The 25,469-nt window shown below is 39.4% G+C and overlaps 1 protein-coding gene across 9 annotated transcripts in view; it reads left to right on the forward strand.

Annotated features, from left to right (window-relative positions):
* Positions 1-901: 901 nt before the first annotated feature.
* Positions 902-25,469, forward strand: part of MPP7 (MAGUK p55 scaffold protein 7) — a 161,135-nt gene continuing 136,567 nt past the window's right edge. For 6 of the 9 annotated variants that reach the window (XM_048294327.1, XM_048294318.1, XM_048294375.1 and 3 more), the window contains exons 1-2: positions 902-1,025; positions 5,479-5,553. The gene's annotated coding sequence lies outside the window, so the exon portion shown is untranslated. Of the gene's footprint in view, positions 1,026-5,478; positions 5,554-12,163; positions 12,237-24,268; positions 24,294-25,469 lie in introns of those variants that run through there. The other 3 variants (XM_048294357.1, XM_048294336.1, XM_048294366.1) reach the window with 3 other exon arrangements.

Here is a 25,469-nt window from a genome sequence, read left to right on the forward strand (position 1 = left end):
CAGCACCGAGCGGTCCCACATCAGGGCTGAGAGCACAGCACAGGCACACGGAGCCAACCCGAGGGATCGTATCCGGTATAAACACGGAGGATTCAGAGTGAAACAAAACAGGAGGAAACAAAACCCAGGAGGAGAAGCAAAACGAAATATTGTTTTCCCACCGTACCTATTAAGGAAATTTTCAATAAACATTAGAGGAACATTGTCTCATTACCACAAGATATTTGGATTGCAGTGAAATCATGTGGTTCACTGCTAGCATGTGCATTAAACAGAAGGCACGGAGCTGACAAATGAATTAATTAGCTTTGTCACTACTGCTTTCCGGGCTTGGACAAATAGCTGCTGCAGGTCACTGCTGTTCCCCTGTGCACAGCCCTGATCGATGGTTTGCAACCTTTGCCTGCAGGTCTGAGGGCTCTACTGCTAAAATGGCCCAAACAAGAAGCGAGTTCATATACCCAGCAAACAATTTAAACAAATTTCTAGAGAGGAAAATATGTGCATGCAAAGGTGATCCAACTCAAACACTTCAAATACATTGGCGTAATAAAAACGGGAAGAAGAGTAACAGCACAAATGATAACTGTGTGATGACCTTTGCATTCTCTTTCCTGCAGAGCCCTTAATGAATTTCTGGCACTCGCGGGGTTCCCGCGGCCCGCGTTAGCCGTGAGGGGGCTCATCCCCCGGGGCTCCCGGCGCGGCCGGACCGGACCCGCGGCCGAGCCTCCCCACACGGCGTCACGCGCCCCCCGCGGGCGGGCCCCCCTCCGCCGCGGGCCAATGGCGGCCCGGCCCCTCCCGCCGCCAGCCAATGGCGCGCGGGCCCTGCGAGCGGGCGGGCCGTGGGCGCGCGGCCGTTGGGCTCCTCGGGCCCCGCCCCTGGGGGCGGCGCGTGGCGCGCCCGGCCCGACCCAGCGCGGCGGCGGCGGCGGCGGCGGCGGCGGCGATGCGGAGCCGGGGCGAGCGGAGCTGCGGGTAGACGGAGCTGTGCCGCGTCCACCCATCAGGCCCGGCCGCAGGTACGAGCCGCAGTCCCGCGGGGGTCCGTGAGCTGCCGAGGGTCGCGGCGGGGGACTCCGAGGCGCCCGCGGGGCTGCGGTGCGCCGGAGGGATTTCCCGCGGGAGCGGTCGGCTGGCGAGCGGGGGGATGCGGCAGGTGCCGGGCTGTGGCTGCTCGGTCCCGGCGGCGCGGGGGGGGGGGGGCGCCGGTTCCAAGATGGCCCCCGCCCCCCGCCGCCGCCTGCCCGGGGAGCCCCCCGGGAGCCGCGCCCCTGCCCGCGGGGCTCCCTCGGGCGGGCGGCTCCGTGCGGGCAGCGCCGGGTCCCGGAGACCCCCCCGCGGGCAGCGCTGGCCGTGCGGAGCGGGCGGGGGAGCTCACGGTGGATCTAATCACGGCGAGTGCTCCGGCTTTTAAAACCTGCCGGGCTGCCGGGATTCGTTGCGCAGAGCTCGTTCTGGCAAGTAATGGACGTGACTGAGCCATTAAGGGACACCGGGCTGCGCAGCCGAGCTCTGGAGACCTATCAACTTCAATTTATGGGGTATCGGGAACAGGAGGCGTTTTTATGAATTGGCTGGTAATAACTTAAATCACCTGTGAAGCCAGCTCCTGTTAATGCTACGTTTCATCTGTGTGGAGCAATAAATAGATATTAATTTGGCGTGTTGCATGTGGAGAAGGTAGATGATATTTGTTGAAAGAGCTGGGAAGAGCGGTAGGTGCCTTTGCATGCTACTTGTGTGCTCTCACTTCTGAATTCCTAGCTTCGTTTTCTTTTATCTGTGTTAATAGCAGCCCGCCTTTCAGTGTTTCTAGAGCTTTTTTATTGTTTTGATTTCTTAAACAACTTGCCACATCTTTGTCTTTCCTTCCCTCTAATAAACTGTAGAATAACTTCAGGGACAGTAGCTTTCAGTGATCGTAGAATCGTCAAGGTTGGAAAAGACCTTTAAGATCAAGTCCAGCCGTGAACCCGTCAACACTACCACTGTAACCCCTAAAGCACTAAACCGTATCACCCAGCACTCGAATTCTTCTCTTTGATGAAGACTGAACAGTCTGGACAGTGGTGATCAGCATCACTAGACCTCATGCCTATCTTTGATAGCTGAATTCAGAATTTGTTTTTTACAGTTAGGTTTTTTGCATAAGGTCTAGGGTTCTTATTTTAAGTTTACATAGATCAAGAGCCCCATTTTAATGAGGTATGTTGTTTTGTAGGTGTTCATTCTAAAATATAGTAGTTAGAATTTTGGTATGAGGTCTCATGATCCTTCAGGTCCCTTTTATGCAGGGATGTTTATATCTTGGCCATATTTATAGAAATATTGTAATTTACAACTAGGTTATTCACTTACTGAAAGTATTCTTTGTCCTTAATTGATGTGGATGATCAAATCTATTACCTCACTTGGAATTAACATTAGGATTTTGCTAGATGTCACTGTTTGGATTGAGTAAGATTTTTTGCATTCAGGGTGTGTGATTCCATGTATCTTCTAAAAAATGTCTTAAAGCAACAGTTAATTTAGGGTTTGTGATTTAATCGTGCAGAGCTAGGAAATGAGTGAATGAGAGTCATCAGTTTCAACTGTGCCAGTTTATTCATCTGTATGAAAAGGAGTAAAGCAGTAACCTAAATGCTGAGGAGTTGATTTAAATGGTTTCAGACATCAAATAGCTTTGGACTTTATTGTGAATGTGTTTATATTTACATGTGTACACTTAAAAGGAGACAGGAAATCCTGGAGCTGCATATTGCTGTCAGCTGGGAAAGTACATCAAGGAATGGTTGCTGTATGTTTATTCTGTTCGTGTTCTCTTCTTTACGCATCCACTAGCAGTACTTATTAGAAACAGGATACTGTGTCAGATGGACCTTGAACCTGAGTTAGTATTGCGTTTTTGTGTTTGTAATAAAATGTTTTCTGTGTAGGAGCGTGTCATTAGGAAGTTAAATTTTAACTTAGGCAGGTGTCAGAGCTGTAAGTTTTTAAGAGTATAGTATAAAAGTCAATACCAGGTACAGAAAAAGCAGGCTAAGGAATATACTATTACTTTGGAAGTTTATTTGCATTTTTGTTAACATTTTTAGGGCATCCCAACACCTGATAGGAAATAGTCACAAATATGTTTTCTAAGCAGCAACTTCCAGTCCTTTCCTGAGTGCCTTGTGGGAATGCTGTGCTTCTCATGAAGATGACACTGAATCTGCTGCAACTCCCATCTTATGATGTTGCAATGTTGCCTTTCACTGAAACTCCAGCCTTAGTTCTGCTTTCATGCACTCAATCTCCCCTTTTTGTGTGGCAAGCACCCGGGCCACGCCTGAGCCTTTCACGTGTCTCCAGCTGTGGAAGGGAGCAGAAGGGATCTATAAAAACTCATTCAGTAGCCTCTTCTCTCCAAACTGGTTCTTCTGTGTTAAGTTTTACTGTGGAACTTGCTATGATAATGAGTAAAAGCAGGAAAAAATCCAGTCTTGCTGCTAGCAAAGTGTCTTTTCATTGCCTTCTAGAGTATCTTTTGGAAAGTTGTTGCAGTTAGTTAAGCAAGTTTGACCATCTAGAACTACATGAATTATGTGTAGGAGTGATGAAAGCTTCCCACATAGTTGTGCTAATCCAGTTTAATCCCAGGCTGTGGTGTATATATTCTTCCTGACCACATCTCCTGCTTGATGCTGGTTTTTGTTTGTTAAGGAAAAGATGGAGTATATAAATTGAGTCCTCCTAATTTTAGTCTTAGAAGTACAATAATATAGCTGAATTTATTTATACCTGCTTTCAGTGAACTGTGGACATTTCTATCACAAGTGATATCATATACTCATCTAATACAGACCTTGCTCTGTATTACAGAAATAGATAGGGCACAAACATTACTTAATACACTTCAAATAACTTTTACACTGCAGTATCCTTAAAAGCCCTTGACAGCCCAGACCACTAGGTCTGTACCATGTCATGTTGGCCACATGGCAGGTCTGAGAACAGTTCTGATGCCATGTTTTTGTATCTTACTGTACCATTTTTGAGCATTACCACGAGGTATTCAGTTAAGCTCTTTGAAATATGAGTTTTCAAAGACAGCAATAGGTGATAGATACATTGACATGCTCTTTATTTTAGCTGGCAGTCTTGCATTTGGGGGAAAACCAGCAGAAATAAAAAATAAGGCATGTCTGAATAGGCACAAAACTTCAATGTTCTTGAATATCTGCTTTCATTATGCTTAATTACCAAAGAACACAACTTGAATTTTCCCCCTGCTTTGGTAGGCTAACAGATTCCATGTGTTCTTAAGCAGTATCATCAAGCAGACTAGTCCTTGGGACTCCAGGTTTTGTCCTGAAAATGTTTTATCAATTTACATTGTGAATCATAGCTAGAATCAATCTTACCTCACAGTTGTAAGCTCTGAAGAAAAGATGGGCTGCTAATATACAAGGGTTTTTGGTATATTTTATCTCTTGGGATCCCATCTTGCTACAGTGGCCAACATTTTTTTTTTTTTTTTTTTTGGTCAGTGATGTAATAAGCCTGCAGCAAAAAGCTCACAAAATGAACTCTTTGTTTATATTCTCAATGACATCAGTATTTAAAGATAATGATCGAATCAGTCCATAAACTGTAACTACAAACTATATTAAAGAGGAGTTATATTATATATAATACAAATTGGTGATCCGAACTGCATTGTAGTTTGCAGTGTGTGGAGGAGATGGTGTTACATGAACATGGGAGGAATAGGCCTGCTTTGACCCTGTTTTGACTGTCAGGTGCTTGCCATACACGCACCAGGGCTGCTGTGTCCTGCTCCCCACGTGTGTTCCATGGTCTGCTGCTCCAGTTGTGCAGTTTATTGCCAGGAGGGAGACATGGGTGGTTTTGGTTTGTAGGAGGAGTAGGCAGTGCATAATGGAGTGTTGACATTTGCTGAATGTTGGTGTGCACAGCTAGTTATGGTCTGGAGGGTATTGCTGACTTTCAAACCAGAGTAATTAGCTATCATGAAGCAAAAAAATGAGCATCTTTACTACAGGCAAGAAGTCACAAGTACTTAATTTAGCACACATTTGGTGTAGTGGTAAAAGGCTTACACCTAAAATTTTGTACCAGAATTTGCATATTGTTCATGTATAAAATGGGATTATATGTCTGAAGTCTTACAGATGTTTATATCTTAGATAAATCTTACCTGTAGCTATTTTGAAATCATTGTTTTGCTTAATTATTGTTTTAAGACAAATTTATCTAGGACAGGTGTGGAGGCAGAATAAATACGCAATTTGAAATCCTCTCTCCCCCCAGCTAAAATAAGTCTTAACTTCTGTTGTTTCTGCAGGGCTTCATAGAGAATCAGATATTTGGAAGTTAACTACTTTAAATTTATTCTCCTAACTTTTAGAATGAAAAAAATGAAAGTATGTAGTATGTCATATTACTATTACCTTTTCCCTTTTCTTTCAGACTCCATAGATTCTCATCTTGGCAATCTGAAAAATGCATTATCTTAAGCCCCTGTTGAAGTGAAAAGTTATCCAGGTAGGACTCCCTTGTGGTGACTCTTGCTCATTGTTTTCTGATACTGAATCAGGCTGTTGGTTGTTTTCGACAATCCTGAGCAATAAATAGATGTGTGTAGATTAGTATTAAAGACCAAGAATAATTTCATATTGTGCTTAATATTAATAAATAGAGTTGTGAAAGTGTTGTGCCATTATGTGGTATAAATACTGTGTGTTGTAGAATTGTGAATTACTTTATTGTCTTGTAAAGACAGCCTCTTTTTTTGAGTCAAGAATGACTAAATTTTCTTATGTTATTTCATCATGTATGATAATAGAGGTTTTGAAAAAAGAGGAAAGTTTTGCAAATACAGCCAACAGTTAGTGAGGACTGACTTTGAAACATTGCATTATAAACTGTGTAACAAGCTTAGGTGTAGAGTAAAACTGCTTCAGAGCTACTAATTGTGTCTCAGAATTTGAAAACCCACATACCCATTTATAAAAAGAGCATAGAAAATCTTTATTGCTTTCATAATATATTGTTTGGTGGATTGAGCTTGGTTTAGCCAGTGAAACTGTTCTGAGAGGAACAATGTAGTTTCAGATACGAAATGCAGAGCTGCTGTTTCAGACAATATGCCATGAATGCTATCTAAAGAAACAGACTTGACATTGCTAATTATACACGAGAGCGAAGTATATTTATTTCATACATCGATGAGACTGAATTAGAAGCTTCAACTGGCGTATGGAGAGGGGTTTTTTGTGTTTTTAGAAAACACCTTACAAGTTCAGCTGGTAACAAGCCTTGCTTATTTATCACGGTCCAGAATAGCTGTAAAACAGGAATTAAATCTGGTCTAATTTTGAATCTAAAGAAACAGTCCTGAATTTCTTCAGAGGTTTGACAGTTATAGTAATGAAGATTTTCAATGGCTTAATAGATACTGTGATAGACATTTTCAATGAATAGCTGTTCATGAGCAGTTAATTATCTCATTGTAATCTAGGTCATTTGGGAAGCTGTGAACACAGTTAATTTCTGTGTTAGGATTGCATTATATGTGAAATGTGCATGTGGAAGGGGGAATGCAAAAGCTTCATCATTTTGAAACTAGCAAGGCTGGAGAAGTGACCAAAACCTACCTCTCATTGAGCAGCTTGCTACCTAGTTGACGTGAATGAAGGCTAAAGCTTAACGACGGTGTGAAATCTCTACTCTAAATCATATCTAAAAATCTTTGCTCCTCTATTAATGCTTTCCCTCCTACCAGCCCAAAGCAGTTACAGCTGCTCCCACCAGGACAAACAGCAGCCCTTTGTTAGCTGCCTTGCCTGGGGCATACCCTGTCCTGCACTGGTGCTGCTCTCTTGCCATCTGGGAATCCCAGAGACCCTGAAAGGAGCTTTTTCCTGCCTAGTCTCCAAGGTTAACTGATGCAGTAAATCTGTGTTACCTCCAGTACACATCGAGCTAACCTGTGACTTCAGTCCCAGCATTTAATTTCCTGTGGGGATGGGAACATCCAGTCTGTACCACAGATTGTAGGCTTCTTAATCAAAGATTGGTTACTCCTCCAAGGATCCAAATCTGTGACTTTAATAACATCAAGATTATACGTGCTAGAAACTTTGTCTTGGTATTGAAATGACACTACAAGTACTACAGCCCGTCGAGTCTGAAAGGGCCCTGCTTAAGCTGCAGTTCGTGACTCCCTGCTTCGAAAGCTTGTGAGTGTTTGAAATACGATACAGACGGTGACTTGGACCACCTTCCAGCTGCCTCCACCAGTCTGAGCAAGTATCGAAATGGCAAGCAAACCTCAGAGGATAAAACTGTGAATGGCATGCTTTGAGCGAAGTGCTGAGGGTGCCTTTGGTCCCCCATCTGACTGCTCTGAGAGTCATGTGTCTGTGCCGTGGGACCTGGCGAGACACCCTGGGTGCTTCTCAGGGAAGACTGGCTGGCTTCAAGAAACCTTGATCGTTAAAATGGAGAGCAAAAATCATGTGCAGCAGCTGAGTACTGAGGCAAGATAAAAGTCAGTTGTCCAGCAAACACATTTTTGGATTGAGTGTAGAAAAGACAGATGTTTTACTTTGTGTAGAGCCACGGCTACAACTTGCAAGTGCAGATGGTTGAATGCTGTTGTAGTCTCCATCTGTTTATTGATGCTGGAAGATGGTGGGCATGCTGGCAGCCAGACTGAGGGAGAAACTGTCGCTGGAAATAGCAGATTTCTGGACTGCAGCAGTGGAGGAAAATGTCTTCCTGGGCAGTTAGATGTGCAGAGTTCGGCTGTGCCACAAAGGGAAGGATTCACAAGGCAGTTACTGGAGGAGGGAAGTTACAAGGCACAAGTTACAAGTGACTTACTGGGAGTCAAATGACCACATTGATGACTGGATAAAAGTTGAAAATTTTATTGTGCCAGCTGTAAAGGCTTTTGCTTCCCAGAAGCTATGGAAACTGTTTTCTAATGCTATGTACTGTATTAAACATTATTTAAACTCCTGATTTCATGACATACGCATTTATTACTTAAGGAAGATAATGAAGATTCCTTCTCATTAGGGCCTTTTATTGAACTTGTTCACATTGATACAAGAAGATTATTAAATACCTTCATTTCCAAAGGAAAAAAGCTTGGGATAGAAACAGAAGGCTGTTAGAAACCAATACAGAAATTTGTCTGAAAAGAAGACTCTTCAGCTGACATGGCTGTGGAAGAAGAGTTTAAATATTTCAGGTACAGAAAGATATTCTAGCAGAGTTGTAAAACGTACTTTTTTCCAGATACCTGATTTTAAAAGGCATGTGCAGGCATTAATATGGATTTTGTTAAAAAACAAGTCCACACATTCCACACAGCACAGGAGTCTTAGGTAATACCTGTTAGTTAGGAAAGGTTTGCAAACTCAATAACCTTTTCTCACAGTAGAAGCTGGCTCATCTACTAATTATATTTAATAAGTCATAGAATACCAAGGGAACTTAAGAAATTTTGCCAAATGCTCTTTTTCTTTTCATATTTAGAGAAGAGTCATGTGGGGTGTGAGCGACCCAAATCAGTACTGGCTGGTTATCATCACCTTAAGTGACTGAAAAAAAGTATGGAGAAACATACCAACATGTGTAATATGAAGATGGGTCATCTCAACCCAGTAACTCTGAACCAGAGAAGTGGTTCACTTATGGCTCAGCAAACCAAAGGTGGTGTTAGCTTTTTCTTATGGTCCAGAACTAAAGCATCCTGTAGGAAGATAGGTTTAGGTAAATACTCTGTTTAACTGTTCTGTGAATAGAGGTGGACAGCAATTGTAATACAGTGTTTAATTCTGTAGCTTTGTTGTATAGGTGGACATGTGTAATCGCTCATGGCTGTTGAGTAAATGTCACTTCATTAATGTTGAATTTGTATTTTACTCCTCAGACTTTCAGCTTTATCACACTATTTAATGAATTCCAGATAGCTGTTTTGACTTCCTATGGGTGATAGCAATTACACTTGAAAGAAAACCAGATCCATTCTGGTTTCTTTTTCCAAGGACTGAGCTCACCATTTTTAAATGCTGTGAACTTACATCAGGGAGTTAAATGTCCCACCTTATTAAATCACTTACTCTGTCTGCTCTAAAGCTTTCATTTAGCTTTGATATAGTATTAATACTTAAAATGTATATATTGGTTCAATAGACACGCGCATTATTTATCAAAACACTGCAGCTTATTAAAACAAACCTGCTGTCATCACAGGTGAGAGTCTAGAGTGACACGTAGTGCCAGGAAGTGTGTTGTACATTTTCACAAGCTGGTTAATTGGAATGGTGGGTACTTCAGGAAGAAAAAACAAAAGTTGTGGATGCCTTATCCCTGGGAGTGTTCAAGGTTGGGTCAGATGAGGTTTTAAGTAACCTGATCTAGTGGGGGGTATCCCTGTGGTGGAGTTGGAACTACATGATCTTTAAGGTCCCTTCCAACCGAAACCATTCTATGATTCTATGAAAAAAAACCACCAGTTAGGTAATACGAATGGAGTATCTCCAGAATCTTGACAAGAAAATGCACGTTAATATGGTCTAAGACTAACAGACTATAGTAACAGGGAAATATTAAGTAATTGGACCTTCTGTGTCTGTTTGGTGTGTTTGTATTAATCTACTGTGTCAGAGCATCTACATGTTTTAATTGAGATTTCTTACATTTGCCCACATTGTAAAGATCTAAGTAATAAATTTAGTTATCCTCAGTTGTCTAAAAGCAAACCTAATCTCGTGTGTGATACTTACGGTTAGACATTTGTTTAGCTGCTAATTTGCAGCTCATAAGGTCGCTCAGCAGTGGGTTAAAAATAAGTGTGTCTTTCTTCAGTGCCTGCACAGGCATGGTTGGAGTTGCTGCGGTCCGTCTGCAGGATTCCAGCACGCTTCTGTTGCTCCTGGCTCCCAGGCTACAAGGACAGTGTCCTCACTACAGAGACCAGACTTTTTCATCCATGTCCTTGTACTGGGGTGCTTCTCATTCACTGGCAGGTCAAATTCAAATGCTGATTTCCCTTATTTTTTAGGTGTGCATTTGAGAGGACAGTGAGCCAAGGGCTAACCTTCCCTTTGTGCCCTCTAATTAGTGCGGGCCTCCCAACCCACGTGCTGGCCATCGCACATGAATGAAAAGCATACTGTCACCTTCTTCCTTTCTCAAGCAGGGCTAGGTTTTGATTCTGCTCTAACAACTGTTAATACCTCTCTGCTGTTGTTCCTTTTATCACTTCCTGAATAGTGGAGATTAGGAGAATATTTTCCTCTGTATATATTTTGCTGCCTTTAGAAAGAAATAGATCCCTCTGTAGTTCTTGGAATGCTTTTTAGAGGCATTAAATAATATATTGTTCTGAATTAGTAAGTAATAATATGACCTTTTCTTCTTGAGAACTCATTCTTGAATTGTATGCCAAGATGTTATCTTCCCACTTGAATGCTTGACTAGAGATCTGAGATTTGATATGGGTGTGTGTGACAGGCACACATAGCCTGCCTTCCCCGTGGAGAAGTAAGAACATGCCACAGCCTGACTGAAAGCCTAATGTCTAATTACCTTATGCTAAATCTTGTGATGTTTTTTACTATGTTGTAATAGGAAAGGTAATCCAAAATCCAGTGTTTACATGTTGCAGATGGCCTCACAAATCTAGAAACTAGAAGTTACAAACACATGGGAAACTTTGTAGTTAGATAATTTTTTTCCAGGGGGATTGGGTGTTTCTATGCATAAACTCTCTTATATGCACATCTACTATACATAAAAATTCTTTCATGATGTATGTTTTAAGTACAAGACGGTCCTCACTGCAAGGAGACTGAATGTGTGTGGGTATATGTGCATCTGCAGCTGTTATCAAGGGAAACATTTGACCTTGAGTTTCAGATGATTGTTGTATCAAACCTCTCTCACTAATGGGTCTTTCCCACCTTCCTCTTCAGTGAAACCTTTCTCAGGCTGGGGAAAAAGGCAAAAAGAGTGACGAAGTGCAGAAAGGTAAATATCAGATGCTTGCCATTCTTTTTGTAGAATCAGCACATTTCAGGAGAATTTCCTGAACTTCTGCTGGAGGGGAACAGGGAAGTAGTTCTGGAAATAGTAAAGCTAAAGGAAAAGCTCAAGTAACCCACTGGATCCTAGAGGAATCTTGTAACAAAAGGTGGATAGTAAAAACTTGAAATAAAAGCCTCTTTTTAAGGGGTCAAGGGATGAGCTGTTTGGGTCACCAGGTAAGGAACTGGCTTCAGCCCTGACATGAATTGATGTAGTGGTACCATTGCCTAGGTCAGTGGTTCCCAGTCAGTAAGTTGCATTGTCATGGGGCATAGCATTTGTTCTGTGTTTCCTTTTCTTTGTTAGACAATGCTGAAGAGAGAACAAACAGTATTGTCAGGCTGGCTTGGACTTCTCCTTGTAGCAGTTCCGTAATTGATGCTGAGACATTTCCTTCATGTAGCTAAACTGGGCTGTGTTCTGGCAGTCAAGGTGAGGTAGATTTCTTTCTCTGTTGCTGATGTCTTATCAGAGGGTTCCGGATCTGACCTATTTTCATGGGAGTCTTTGGCTTGTGACTTGGCATGGGATTGAACTCTCAGAATGTCCTATGTAGTTTTACAAACTTGGAATTAAATTTAAATGAAGAAAGAAGAAGAACCTTGCCAATAAAAACTGCAGGTTTGTGTGACTATCAGCCTGAAGCCTAGCATAAACATCTATACCTGAGATCCTGAGAATGCCCTAGTCATATTTCAAAGATAGCGTTTCAGAAAGTATTGTTTCAAAATAATATACTAAAAAATGGCTGTGCTACTTGGGACACAGCATTTCTTTGCTGTCATTGCAGTGACATAATAAAATAATTCAGGCTGCCTGGAAACTGGTTGGGGTGAGTGTAGGAGAGTAATCAGGATATCTGAAAAGGAATTCTGTAAATAGTTCATGGGTGCAGCTTGGAAGAAGCAGACACAAAGCCAAGAGTATTTTGAGATGGGTACAGTTCTTAATATCTGTGTTTTCTGAGTGCTCTAAGTTAGTTTTGTATAGACAGCTTTTCTTTTTGTATGCTTTGCAGTGCTTACAGTGTTTCTGAAGAGTTCAGTTGCCTTTTTTAATGCTTACCTTAAGGGAAGGACCTTTTGTGATACAAAATATTCTTGGTAACTTTATTCCACTTTAAGGTAAGTTTCTACAAAAATGAATAGCACTTCAAGCAATTTGTGTATTTACAATTTTGTAATATTTAGTGAAATGAAAACCAGTTCAAGTAGGTTTCATCCTCCAGTTTATCTACTTTTGTATCAGGCTGCTGAATGTCAAAATTTTATTGTCAGAGGATCTATATATTATATTGCTGTAGTTTTGTATTTTGCTATCTAACACTATGGCAAAATAATCAAAACAGTCTACAAACAGTTAACTGAAATTTATCTAGCAGTATCCAATATATCCCTTTCTGCATGTGATGGAGAGAAATGCAGCTAAAGTTGAGATGAGTATTCCTACTTCGTGGTGCAAGGGAGATCAGCTGGTGGGTTATGAGGAGGCTGTACGGAGGCCAAGAAGCAGAAATCCATTTGGCACTTCCAGATGAAAAATGATCAAAGACTTGAGGTGGAGTGGCAACAAAGATGTGAAAGTGGTCATTTGAGCTTGGCATCTGCTGCTAAGGACCAGTTTGCCGAGATTAGTAGGGTAGGTCAAGTAAAATGTGTCTGCTCGTTCTCAGCAGGGCTAATGGGAGGTCTTTTATGGATCTTTCAGCACACCTTTTTTCAAACTTGTCTGAAATATGCAGCCATACATCTAGAATATACTATAAATCAGATCTGTAGGCTCTCATATTGAGTAAAAGAGTGTATGCTGTTTTGATGACAGGGTTAAAAACCACTGGTATTCTATTATAAGCAGATGAACTAAAATGGTAGGAGAATGCTGTGGTGTGATATAAACTAACTGAAAATGGATTGTAATGCTGTCTTGCAGCTACCACGCTCTGTGCTTCACTAAGAGAATAAAGCTAAGAAAAATACAGATTGAGATTAATTTACATAAACCGTATGGCTCAGACACAAGTTTTATTCTTGTTCTGAAAAACTTTCCAAGGGTTTAACCACAATAGTTTTGCAAGGAATAGGGATATATCTTTGAATGTCAAGCAAGTTGAAAGGCTGGTATGCCTGAAAGACTGACTGCTCCTTTGAATTATAAAGGTTAGTCTAATAGAATATGTTATTCCTGGGACTGTTCATGTCTAAGCAATTGTCTTAGACCTTCATGATTGCTGTAGTTTTTCTGGTTAATGATGTGAGGGCTAAAGTGGTGATTTGAACCTTTCACCAGCAAAGCTGTTTTTGACTCCTGCCTGAGATGAAGATAGTAAGGGTTGTACCAAATAAAGAGCCTGTTGAGCATCCTAGATGTCATATTGTTTGGGCTAAGATGATCTTCTCTGTGTGTGCAGAAGGCTAGGGGTGCAGATCATTGGACTGCCTGGTTGCACGGAGACCAACTAACCTGAGCTCTTTCAGATTTGTGAGTACAGCATGAGAGGTGTACTTTCTGAAGAGGCAGCATGAACTTACGAGAAGTGAGGTTATGGGTCTAAGATATTTATGAAAAGACACTCTGTGAAGTTTATTCTTGGCAAAGTTTGTCCTGCTGTGGTATTAATATCTGGTTTTGCTTTCTTTTTTTTGTGGTGTAATTATTCAGGGGCATTGCCTGACAGATGGTTATATCTTTGAGTTGTATCGGAATGATGTTATTTGCTTGACAGTTATTGTTCTCTTAGGAACGTGGGACAGGAAAGGACCTGCCTATTCATCAAGTTTATTTTCATGCTCTTGTAGGTTTTATGTCATACAGATACAGACATATGGAGCACTGACTTCAAAGCAGCTGAGCCTTTTCCCCTTGCTATTTTAATTAGAAGCCTCTTCCAGTGCTAAATTCCTCAACATGATGAAACTGCTTACAGTGTTCAACCTAAATTTATTCATCATCAGTTGGTAACAGTCTTGTGCCAAGACTGTCCTTTTATTTTAAATAGATTTTTCTTACTGTTTTATAATTATTTGTGTGTTTATACACAGCCCTTGCTTTTCTGCTCAGCTTTATTTTTGTTAGGCTAAGGCCAAGTCCTTGCAGCCTCCCTCAGTTCTGTTGAAAGAGCAAAAGGAAGGAATGGGTAGTTGGAGACTTTTCAGCTTTCCTGTAGCAGGTTTTTCCAGTTCCCTGAGAAGGGTGTGTCTTATTCTTTGTACTATTGCTGATAAAAGAAGTGAGTAGTAGCTTCCTTGTTATTGTGGTGCACCAACAGAAACACAGAAAATTTTGTATTTTAAACTCTCTGAAAATTGTCTTTGAGTAGCAAGATTGTTCAAACAGTAGAGACTCGTGGAGTATCCTCTGATTTAGGAATGCAGGCAGTCCTATGAAAATGGTGTTGAAAGACAGGCAGATGTTTGATTGCTTCAAGTGCGTGGGTTCCATTTTATGTTTTTTGTGTTTTTCCTTAGGCTGTTAAATGTTCAGATCAGTATTCTGTGGCTGATCTGTGCACAGACAAATTCTTTGTGCATTTTTAATGACTTACTGCTAAAATACGTGATCAAAGATAAATCAGACCTGTTACAAAGGAATCAAAAACTGGAATTATGTTTAAATATTTTTCTGACTAATATTTATAGACACTTGCTACTTGTAAGGCTCTTAGTAAATCACTGTGCTCTTCAGATATTTATATTCAAAAGATATTAATGGCAGATGCAAAAGATGGATACATTTTTCAGAATTTAGGTACAAAATTTTAAGAAAAAATAATTTTAAAAAGCTTCAGTAGGAAGACCTGACCTACTTTCTTCCCATTTAAAATCCTAAAGGCTGTTGTGTTGGAAAAAATAAAGCAAATACTGTTTAAACTGCAGTGGAAGGTTTTATGTCCCAGGTTTAAAAAAGAATGTAAGCCTTGTGGTGTTCAACACCACAGCCCGTAATGATCAGGCTCCTGGCTAAGAAAGCATGGAGGCAGGTATCTAAGGACCATATGATGATGAGATTCTGATTTCCTGATTAGAATTTGAAATCTGTAATGTGGAGCACTAGTGCAGTGAAGGTGGTTGGTAGGAAACCAGGGTATACCTTAGACATTTGTATGACCCTTATGAGAAAATAAATCCCATACCCCTTTCTGCACTTTTCTCTTAGGAAGATGCTTTTGGTACCTATCTTATACATAGTAGACTGGCAGTTAATTAGCTGAGGAGTCCAAGAAGTAGGAGGCCTTGTTCCTAGGTCCGCCTCAACCTGAGGGATTTCAAGCCCACATTTTTCTCTTCCGAGTGGCATAAGCCAGTGGTTTGTGCATAGGTGGGGTATCTAACACCAGACTGCAGATTCAGACTTCTTGCCCACTGTGTTCAATCCATCAGTGTGCATTTCTGACTGCATTCTAGAATCATCGAATTGTTAAGGTCAGAAAAGACTTCTGTGATCATTGAGTCCAACCATTAACCCAGCACCACCATGCTCACCACAAAACAGTGTCCCCAAGTGCCATGGTCAACTTCCTCAGGGAGGATATGGCAGTCCTGTGTAAAGTATCCTGCAGGCTGATGTGCCAGGTATTCTCTTGAAACATGGACTCAATTCTTTTTCAGGAAAGCAAATTCTGCTACTGGGGAGAAGGAAAATCAACATCTAAACAATGTGGTTTTATTCTAATTTAATATTCTTAGCAATTGTTTGAGTACTGTTTCCTACTTAATGTTTGACCAGAAAATTTCTTAACGGCTTGAGGTACGGTAATAAGGAAATGGAATAGTAATGGCTGTCATTGATCATGTACTTCTGGGTGTGAAATTTGAGTTGTTTCAATTCATTTTTTTGAAACAATTCATTGTTTCAATTCAAATTTAAAAAAAAAAAAAGCCCTTGTATGTATCTTTCTTTTCAAAGACAGACATTATGATTTTGAATCCTGATACAGGAAAACAAATGGGAATTTATAGCTCTTATGGTTTAAAATGAATAAAAGATATTTTCTATATTTGCAGGCTATACTGGAAAATCCAAGTGTGAATTTACTCATAAAGTTAAATAATTTCTTTTCTTTTTTGTTTCTAAGTGGTGACATAACACTTCTGCAAAAAAATTCCTACTCTGTTCAGTTAAAGAAGGCAAGATTACAGTGAATGGGAGACCTTAGAAGGGGGCAACCTAGCTGGGAAACTTACTGTTAAACTTCAAAATAATTTAAAAAATTTTCTTCACATTTTTCTATGGTTTTTTGGTCCCCTGTGTGATAACCCTTAAAAGTTAGGCTTCTACCTGGGAAAAGTTGTAATAGAATGAAATTTAGTCAATTTTGGCTCTTAAGGAGTTGCATAGCTTGAAATTGAAAAAAGAATGGGAAGAATTTTCCTCAATGAAAAAAATTAAAATGATCATGCTAACTGTTGGGTTTTAGCTCCAACCTGTTAAATATTCTGTGTTTCTCAGTGTGAGACAGTGGTTGCCTTCATGCATGAGTGACTTCTTGAACAATACAATTTCTGGATGGTATGAAGCAGAATTAATGAAAAAACATGTTGAACACTGGTATGATTGCACACTTTTGGGGTTGGCTGTAAAGCAGAAGGAAACAGTGTGTGCCCAGATGGCCATTATGGGATTGGTTTTTGTGTCCTGTATTGTCTGGAATATGAAGAAAGGGCAGTCCATACATCTGATCTGCAAGACATCTTACCTTAAAGTGGTTTCGTTGTCATAGCTGGCACAGTTCACAGCAAGGAGCACATGTGCAGTGTCTGAGATACCTCAACACGGCAGCTTCTGCCAAATTTCACTCAAGTTTCCAAATGTAATATTATGCTTATGTCCTATCCTGTCTCTGACACTGAATTAAAACAGCACCTGTTAATATTAAGAATAAATGAAATTACTGTAATGTTCAGGATAAAGAGGTTTTGGTGAAAGAAAATTGGATATGAGATTTAGATTTCCTGCCTAATTAAATATTTCAAGTGGTGGTTCTACTTCAGTTTTATTTAGAAGTTAGCAGTATTACAATGCTAGCACGTGCCCTCTTACTTAAATCTTTTTTCATGAGCTGGTTTTTGCTGACACTCAGTTCAAATGCTTTTAAGGAATAATGTGAAACACTCTGGAACATCATTTTTGTTTTTGAGATAAGTGGGGTTTTTTTCAGAAGCTTGTTATTCCTCTGCATGTTGGCTGATTCTCATTTACATTTAAATCAGCTTTAGCAGAGTTGTGTAGCTTATTGGTGTTCCTCTTCAGTCTGACAGCTGAAGAATAGCAGATGTAAGTATGAACATTAGGCTAAGGCTTGCATTACGCAGCCAACATTCATTTGTTCTGGTACTCTGGAGTAGAAAGTTAAAACACTTTCTAGTTTCTGCCTCAACACACTGGTTTCTGCCTCAGCTAGTGAACATAGCTGAGTTTTTTGGGTTTAATACTGCTTTTGAATAGCGCTGAAATTACTAAAAGTGGTGAACACCTACTGTGGATTTTAGTGCTATGGGTAAAGAAAGGTAAAGCTACTGATGCACAGCTGTTTTTCTAACACCATAGCTGTCTTTCAGGATATTGTTTCAAAAGAATGTGTTTTCTTTAAGTCTGAAGAATATCTTGAAAAAAAGATCTGTTCTGGACTCTGTAACTGAATTTCTGTGAAGAGTGGTAGATAAAGGACCATGATCATCTAAGCACTGTTCTGTTTGTAGTGGGAAGAAAGAAGTGGGGGCAAGAAGATGATAGTACCTTTATTAGGATGTCGGCAAGGAGATGACTGGGGAAGAGAATACTTTCTGTTGCTGCTCAGAATGAATGGTGTGTGGCTCCTTGGATGGGAAAGCAGGAGTCGCTGGTTGACAAGGACCAAGAGATCCAAGTGGATCTTAAGTTGGGCAATGTCTACCTTGCACTGAGAAATGCAGTTAACATGACAGATTCTCCAAAAGATTAATTGTGGAGGAGTTGTCTGGGAAGAACTGAGATAATGTGGGAGAGCTGGTTATGTTCCTTGATATGACAGTTCAGTACTTTCATCTCCTAATATCCATAATGAAGAGCACTTGAAACTGTTAGAAAAGGAGCAGAAGAACTAGTGATTTTAGTTGAAGAACACTGTTTCAGAGGTTCTCATGAACGTGCATTGCTTTCAGTGGAATTAATGGAGTAGAAAAACCTGTCCTCCAGATTTTATGTGATGATAGAAGTACCTTTCTTGTCTTCTTGGAAAACCAGGTTTACTTCTGTTTGATATACTGGTGCCTGGGTGTGTCTTGTTCAAATGTCAGTCCTAACTTAGAAGCTACAGAGGTATCCTCCTCAATAAATCATTACTTGAGGGTAACACACACTAGGATTTTTTTTTTTTTAATTGAAGTGGATATTTTTGGACAGATACTATTTTAAGATTATTTTAATGGAAGGGCTTCCTCTTCCTATTTTTTAAGTTGCTCACTCACTAGTGACAATAACAGATGAAAGCATTGCATTAGTTGATATGTTGGGGTGCAGAAGAAGTAAGAAGGTAATGAATTGTAGTTTGTTTAGAGGGGAGTAAAACCCCTTTGTTTTTATTTACCATGTTGTTAAGCTCAATGAAAAGCTTAAAAATAGTATTAGTAATCATAATATTAATAATAATTATTATATTTTTGTCCACAAACCTAAGTTTAATTTAGAAAGGCTGAATTATTTGTGTGTTATTTTCCTCAATCATCACTAGCAGTTTCACCTTTTTGTGATGTGTTTGGGATGCAGATTTCACAATAATTTGTTCAAGACTGGAGTTTGTAAATCGCCATTTTAAGATTAAATATTCTGACATAATGTCACTAGCTAAAACTGTGATTGCATCAATTATAAAAATGTAAAGTAAATTTTTCATTGCTTTCAATGTCTGAATACATACTGTGAATGTCTAAAAAAATGGTGTTAAATTGCACTGGGAAGTATTTTGTTAGTATTATTACTGGTTTTCAAGTAAATTTTTGGAAGCATTTGTAATTTTAAAAAGTATGTTGCTTTCTTGAATACAGTTCATAATATAACATCATTACCATTTCTAAAATTCCTTTTATGTCCTTTCATGTTTTTCTGTGAATGATACCATTGTTCTGTCACTTACTTGAGCTCATAAACAGGAAAATATTTTCCAAATTCAGCATCATGTCAAGGCTATATTTAAGTCTTAGTTATTTCAAATCCTGTAGTACTATCTGTAGGATATATTCTTTCCTTTGGAATAATATGGCATAATCTCTTTTGTCAATTGCTGCAATGTATTCTCTGTTCTTAAAATACACAGCACAGCATCTGCTTGTGCTTCTCTCTGAGAAAATTCTGCTGCAAAAAATTTACAAGACTGTTGATTGTATCATGTAATTCTTGGGTTTTTTTATATTCTGCAGAATCCCTCTTTCTATACAGTTCTATACAGGGTTCCAGACCTCCCTTCAAACTCCTTCCCTTGTCTGCTCCTGTCCTTCCTGTCATTAAGTCACCAGTAATCGGCTGATACATAGGGGTCCACCTCCAGTCAGCCCTTAGTGACTGCCTTCAAATCTTCACGTGAATGTCTTGAAGCTTTCTCTCACAGAATATCCTAAACCAGAAGGCAGCTTGACTCCAGATTAGTGGTGACTTGTTTTCTGCAGTGGGGTGCTGAGGGGAGATCTCTGTGCCTGTTTTGTGGAGCAGTCCCTCAGTCAGAGCACAGAGCTGGGAGCGTTCTGTCTGCTCAGAGCATGCAGGTACTTTGGATTCCAAGCAACCTTGCACTGTAACTCATAGACATACCGTAGTTTCATAGCTGCAGTTAAAACTCTTCTAGCTTTCTAAAGTGGGTGGTATGTATTTTGCTAGCCTTTAATTAGATCTTAATCACAAGTAAAGAAAGTTCTGAAGGAGCTGTCTTGAAACTGGATACAATGTGTCCAACCCAAATCTATCCTATTGGGATCTAAAGTCACAAGCTGGAGTGGTAGTTACAGATGCTAAGGGCTTAAGTACCTAAGTGTTTTCTTACATAGAACATAATTACTGGAGCAATACAAACAACTTCCAAATTGAAATTAACTTGCTTTTTCCAAATAGGCAGGTTGATCAGGTGTAGAGAAAATAAACAAAGACATGTTGTACTAGAAACTACGATTATATAAGGCCCAAGAAACATAACAAAAACCAAACACTGGAATCTTCTAATTTGTTTTGAATAGTCATATAAAAATACATGGTTGTTAAATTTTTTCTTGCGTATAAACTTTTACCAATTTATACAGGAATTGGTCACAAATCTAATGTAGATAAGTATGTAGGACAGATGAAAGAAGATGCATCTAGAGAAAGGCAGAAATAGTCACGTTTCTGTGCCTCTGTTAATAAATTGGCAAAGACAAAACATTCCATTTCAAAACAGAATGAAAATGGATCCAAGCGCATGTGCAGATTTATTTTGTATCACAATGTCTGTATATTAATAGAATTCAGAGAAAAGAAGGCAAACTCAATTTGCTAATTTCAGTGAATAGATTTATTCATCTTCCTATTGAGTAATTGCAGAAGGCATTTTTCATTTTAATGAGTATTCAGAATTCTTTATCTCTTGGTTTTCTCTGTTTCCCATTAGAAATTTGCTGTCTTCAATGTGTTTGTTAGCACTTTTGTCAATATTGTATTTATTTCTATATCAATTAAGAAGTGATTGTAATGTGCAACTTGTAGACTCACTTAAGGAGGTATTGAATTTGAAAGACTTTATTATGTGATGGTGAGTTGTGGTTTAGTATGTGAACTTACTAAAATCTTCTTTCCTAAATGGGAAAAACAGCTTCTAGAAAGTGTCAAATGGTAGCTCTACAGTTTTAAGTTAGATAGATAGATCTTAAGTGTGTCAGAACTTGGTTTGTTTCAAAATAACAATTTCCTTGTTATTACATGAATAAAAAGTACTCTGGAGAGACAGCTTTTTGTAATATATGGTCTTGGCTGTTGCATTCTAGAGTCTTCACAAGCTACATGTAAAGATACTGGGTTTTCTTTACTATATTCAACAGATGTGTCAGGGAAAACAGACATCTCTGCTTAAACATAATACTAAAATACTGAGGGTTTATGTGTTTATTTCATAGTTGATGACTGATTGTGACAACCTGTATGTTGTTATTCACATCACAGTGATCTGCTTGTGATCACTTTCATGTGTAGTTTGGAGCTACTGCACTTGGCACTGTGGTGCCATCTCTCATCCTGTTGTAAATGGTTTTGTTTCACTTTTGTCTGGGATAAGCCCAGAAAAATGTGTATATGCACATCTTAGGCTTTACAAACTCTGTTTTCTTTTAACATACATTACTATGAAAACTTGTTTTTGAATTGCATTATGAAGAAAATGCCCACTTTTGAGGTTTGGGTGACAGGAAAATGCTTGGCTTAAAAAATTGAGAGACCAGGATAACTCTGCAGCAGGGTGGTGAGGCTGTGGGCTCATTCTTTTTCCCTAATCAAGAAAGATAAAAGAGATACAGCATCTTGTAATCAGCAGTAGAGCATGTGTCCCTGTTCCATCACCTGCTGCAGGTCTCATAATGAGATGGGTGTTGAATTCTGTGACCCAGTTACTGTGTACAGGCAGGTTGGGCCCTGCCTCCTACATACTTGCTGAAAGTACGGCAATGTTTCTGAGCTTCTGTACAGACAGAATAGAAATCGAAAAATCTACAGCCTGTTTCTAAAATCCTGGGCAAAATTATTTACCACCAAACTTTTGTAAATGCTTGAACATTTGCTTCTTTTCGTGGACTGATGTAATTCTAAATCTTCTGGGATATTCAGCCCCTGGAATAAAAAGAGAGATAATGGGGAACCTCATGAAATGGCTTCTCCATTAAAAGAGAATTTTGGTTTGAAGTTGAGGTGCTTGAAGGAGGACATGAAAGATAATTATAAATAGTGGGAGGAAATTAATAGGAAATTATTTTTTCACTATTTCAAGAATTTGGGGTACTGAACACAATGCAAAAAAAATGCTTTACACTTGACATGAGTTATAGAACTTATTTTCACAACATATTGTGAAGACTCAAAACAAAAAAACGGGTTCAACAAGGAGCTTTACAAGTCTGTCAGTGTTAGTGGTGATAGTCCAGAGTCAGACTGACCCACGTGGATGCTGTGCTGCTGATTGGTGGGGGAAGAAATAATTTTTATTTGTGTCGTCTTCAGTGTGTACTACAGTGCTGGCTCTCCTGAAGATAGGATCCTGTACTTAGTGGACTGTCACTGTGGCTAAGTATTGAGTGGTTTGGGGTGTTTCCTTAGTTACTGTTTTTATCTCCTATTTGAAGTTGGCTGAAGAGCAGGAAGGTGGTGTCACACCTTTGCCATCAGTGGGGGAATGTGAATCGGTCAGCTTGGGTCACCAGACGATTTTAGATTATCAATGACTTGCTTTCATGTTGAGGACATAAAGCTGACTTTCCATCTGTGTGCACATTATTCAAAAGTGGATCAAAAACCAGCAAAACAGAGACAGGGTAGTGGTGGCAGTGGTTGCAGATACATTCTGGATTAGTAGAAACTTAAGTGGCTGAAAATAAGTGCTAGATATTGATAATTTTATACTAAAATACAAGTCAGTTACTTTCCCAAGTTTTATTTTTCTAAACTTCCTTTTCCATAAAGTATCACATTGAAGTGGTCTAAGAACATTTGAGTTCAAGCATTTCCATGTGGAATGGAATGGAAAAGTCTGTTATCACTGGGTTCCAGTTTGTTCTGGTAGGACTGAAAAGACACCTATAGAGTGTGCAGGAGGGTGACAAGGTTTTGCTCAGCCTTTCTTCCGTATGCACCATGTGATGGGAATCAGGACAGGTGATTCCCAGGAAAGAACAGTAATTGCTGCTTTATTAGCTGCGGTTCAGACTTGATGGTGGCTAACGAGTGCCTAAACAGACAGTGTGGGTGTCTTACACTCATTAAGATAATATTTTAAGTATTGTTTTAAGAAATTTTCATTCCTACAGGCCAATTATACCACCACTGATTTGTGACAAATGAACTTAACCTGAATGACAGCTGAATCTGTCTGCACAACCAAATAAAACTACATAGATGAAAACATTCAGGAAGTGTGGAGAAGTCTGGTGGGATCACTGGGTGAGGTGTACCTTTTTAAGATCTCAGCAGAACGTTTTATGGTGCTTCTATCAACTGCTAAAGCAAAACTTGTTATATCATTACCTGAATTACATGAAATACAGAAGATTGGGACAACTGCTTCTAAGGTACTAAGCAAAGTTATAGCCCTCAAAATACTGGAATATACCTATGTGTTACAGACGAATTGAGCAAAGGAGTATTTTAATACCTGGCATAGGAGTGAGAAGGAAAAAGGGAGACTTCTTTTCAATAATTAATGTCTGTATCTATTTTATAAGGGTAATCATTCAGCATGTTCAATGCTTATTTGTTTTTGAGTGTACTTGAGATTGTCCTGCAGTATAAACATTGTGTTTACAGAAAAATCTGGTTCTTTTTGAGTAGCTTGTCCTCAGTGCAATGTAGAAATCTGTTATTGCAGCTGAATTTTAAACTACCTGATTCAGCAGAAGGGTTGTTGGCTTAGTGGGGAGATACTTGATTCATAATAAACCAACCATCAGTTCTGTTTTCATTCTACTCTAACTTCAAAATGAAATAAAAATGCAGTGGAACATATGAATGTGGTTGAATGTAGGAGTAAAAGATACAGTGATTCTGTTCATATCAGATATTTCTGATAACTGGGAAGTGTTGTCATTTTGTGGGGAGGGGCAAAGTGGCAAGATATTTGTTCTTTTTTGTGATGTTTTTAGAGAATTATTTGAAACAGAAAAAATGTAATATAGAATTATTTTAAACAGGAACATGATACAATTATTTTAGGAATTGTTTGTCAGTAGATTTGTAGACATTTCTGTCCCATGTTTATTTAAGTAGTCTGATCCTGTCTTTAGGATGTAAACTGATCTGTCTACTTGTGAAACTAGAAGTGATGCCTTTTATTTCTCCCACAGTTAACTTTGAAAGCATTTTAAGAATGTGGATAATTTCACTCTTCTCAAGAGAGGCTGACAATTTTTTTTTTTATTTAACATCAGCAATTGACTGGAAAACTTTAAAATGCTTTCATATGCATCTTTGAAGCCAGGAGTGAACAAGTATGTTTCCTTCCTTTCTAGAGAATTCAGGCGTCTGTTCTTGGTATTAAAATATGGAAACTATAGCTTGAATGGAAACTCAGAACCAGTCATGGTTTTGTCTCTCTATTACACTCTGATAATTTAAAAAATAGTATTTCTTGTTTAGATCATGTGAACTTGCTGAACACAGTAAGACATTTTGGTCCCTAGAAGGTGCATGGCAGGGTATTCCAAAAGCACTTATAACCAGGGGACTTCTTAGTTTTACTTCTTTGAAGTTTCTATTGCAAATTCCCGTCCTGTGATGGGAATGGGGACCACAGTAGGATTCCTTGGGGAGCCTCTGCTTCTCTGCTACATGGTTCCATCTGGTGAATTAAAGAGCTTTTGAAATAATAGCATAGAGTACATTCAGTTACTTAATACTTTCCTGCACGGTGTTTTTTTCAATGTGTAAATCTGGTGTTTCTCCCTCAGGTCATCATTAACTTGTTTGTGTATTTGGCTTAACTGACTTTACAGCCTCCCAGCACCTCCTGCAGATTAATAAGAGCAAGTTTCACCTTGGTTTTTTTTAGTCCTTTCATGACTTTACATGTGACATTCTTTCTGCTGATTGTCCATGACTAGTGCTTTCTGAGCGGCTATTTTAAAGAAGATGTGGTTTCTTGAAAGTGAGGAGAACAAATAAGGTAGCTCAGTTTATTGTGCCTAAACAAACCTTGATATAGATCTCCCTCTCCCTCTGGTGTTAGGTTGGTTTGTGTCTTGTCATCTGGAAATACAGGAAAAAAATTTGCATTTTCTCCTTCAGTCTGGAAAGATTTTCCTTTCTAGTGCAAGGAGAGCTGTGGAGTCTGAGAGACTTACACTAAAGTTTTGGAATATCTGTATATTGTTTAGGAGTGGGCCAGGGAAATTTTGTCTTTTTATGTTTCAGATTATGCTGTGTTTCATGTATTCTGCTGAGCTGGTTTTGCATCCATGGCCTGCCAAAAATATATGAGCTGAGAAGGCCCTTAAGGATATGTAGCAGAGCCAGTAGTGCCAGTTTTTGTGGGGTCCAAGTGTAGTGCCCTCTTGCTGCTGTCTCTGTGTGTGGTGGTAAATGACTGCTGCTGGTTACTGAGCACCAGCCACAAGGATTCGTGCAGGGTTTCAGAAAGCCCCAGTTTGTTCAGCTCCTGAGCCATG

The sequence above is a fragment of the Corvus hawaiiensis genome, chromosome 1 (genome assembly GCF_020740725.1).
Source record: "Corvus hawaiiensis isolate bCorHaw1 chromosome 1, bCorHaw1.pri.cur, whole genome shotgun sequence".
NCBI lineage: Eukaryota > Metazoa > Chordata > Aves > Passeriformes > Corvidae > Corvus > Corvus hawaiiensis.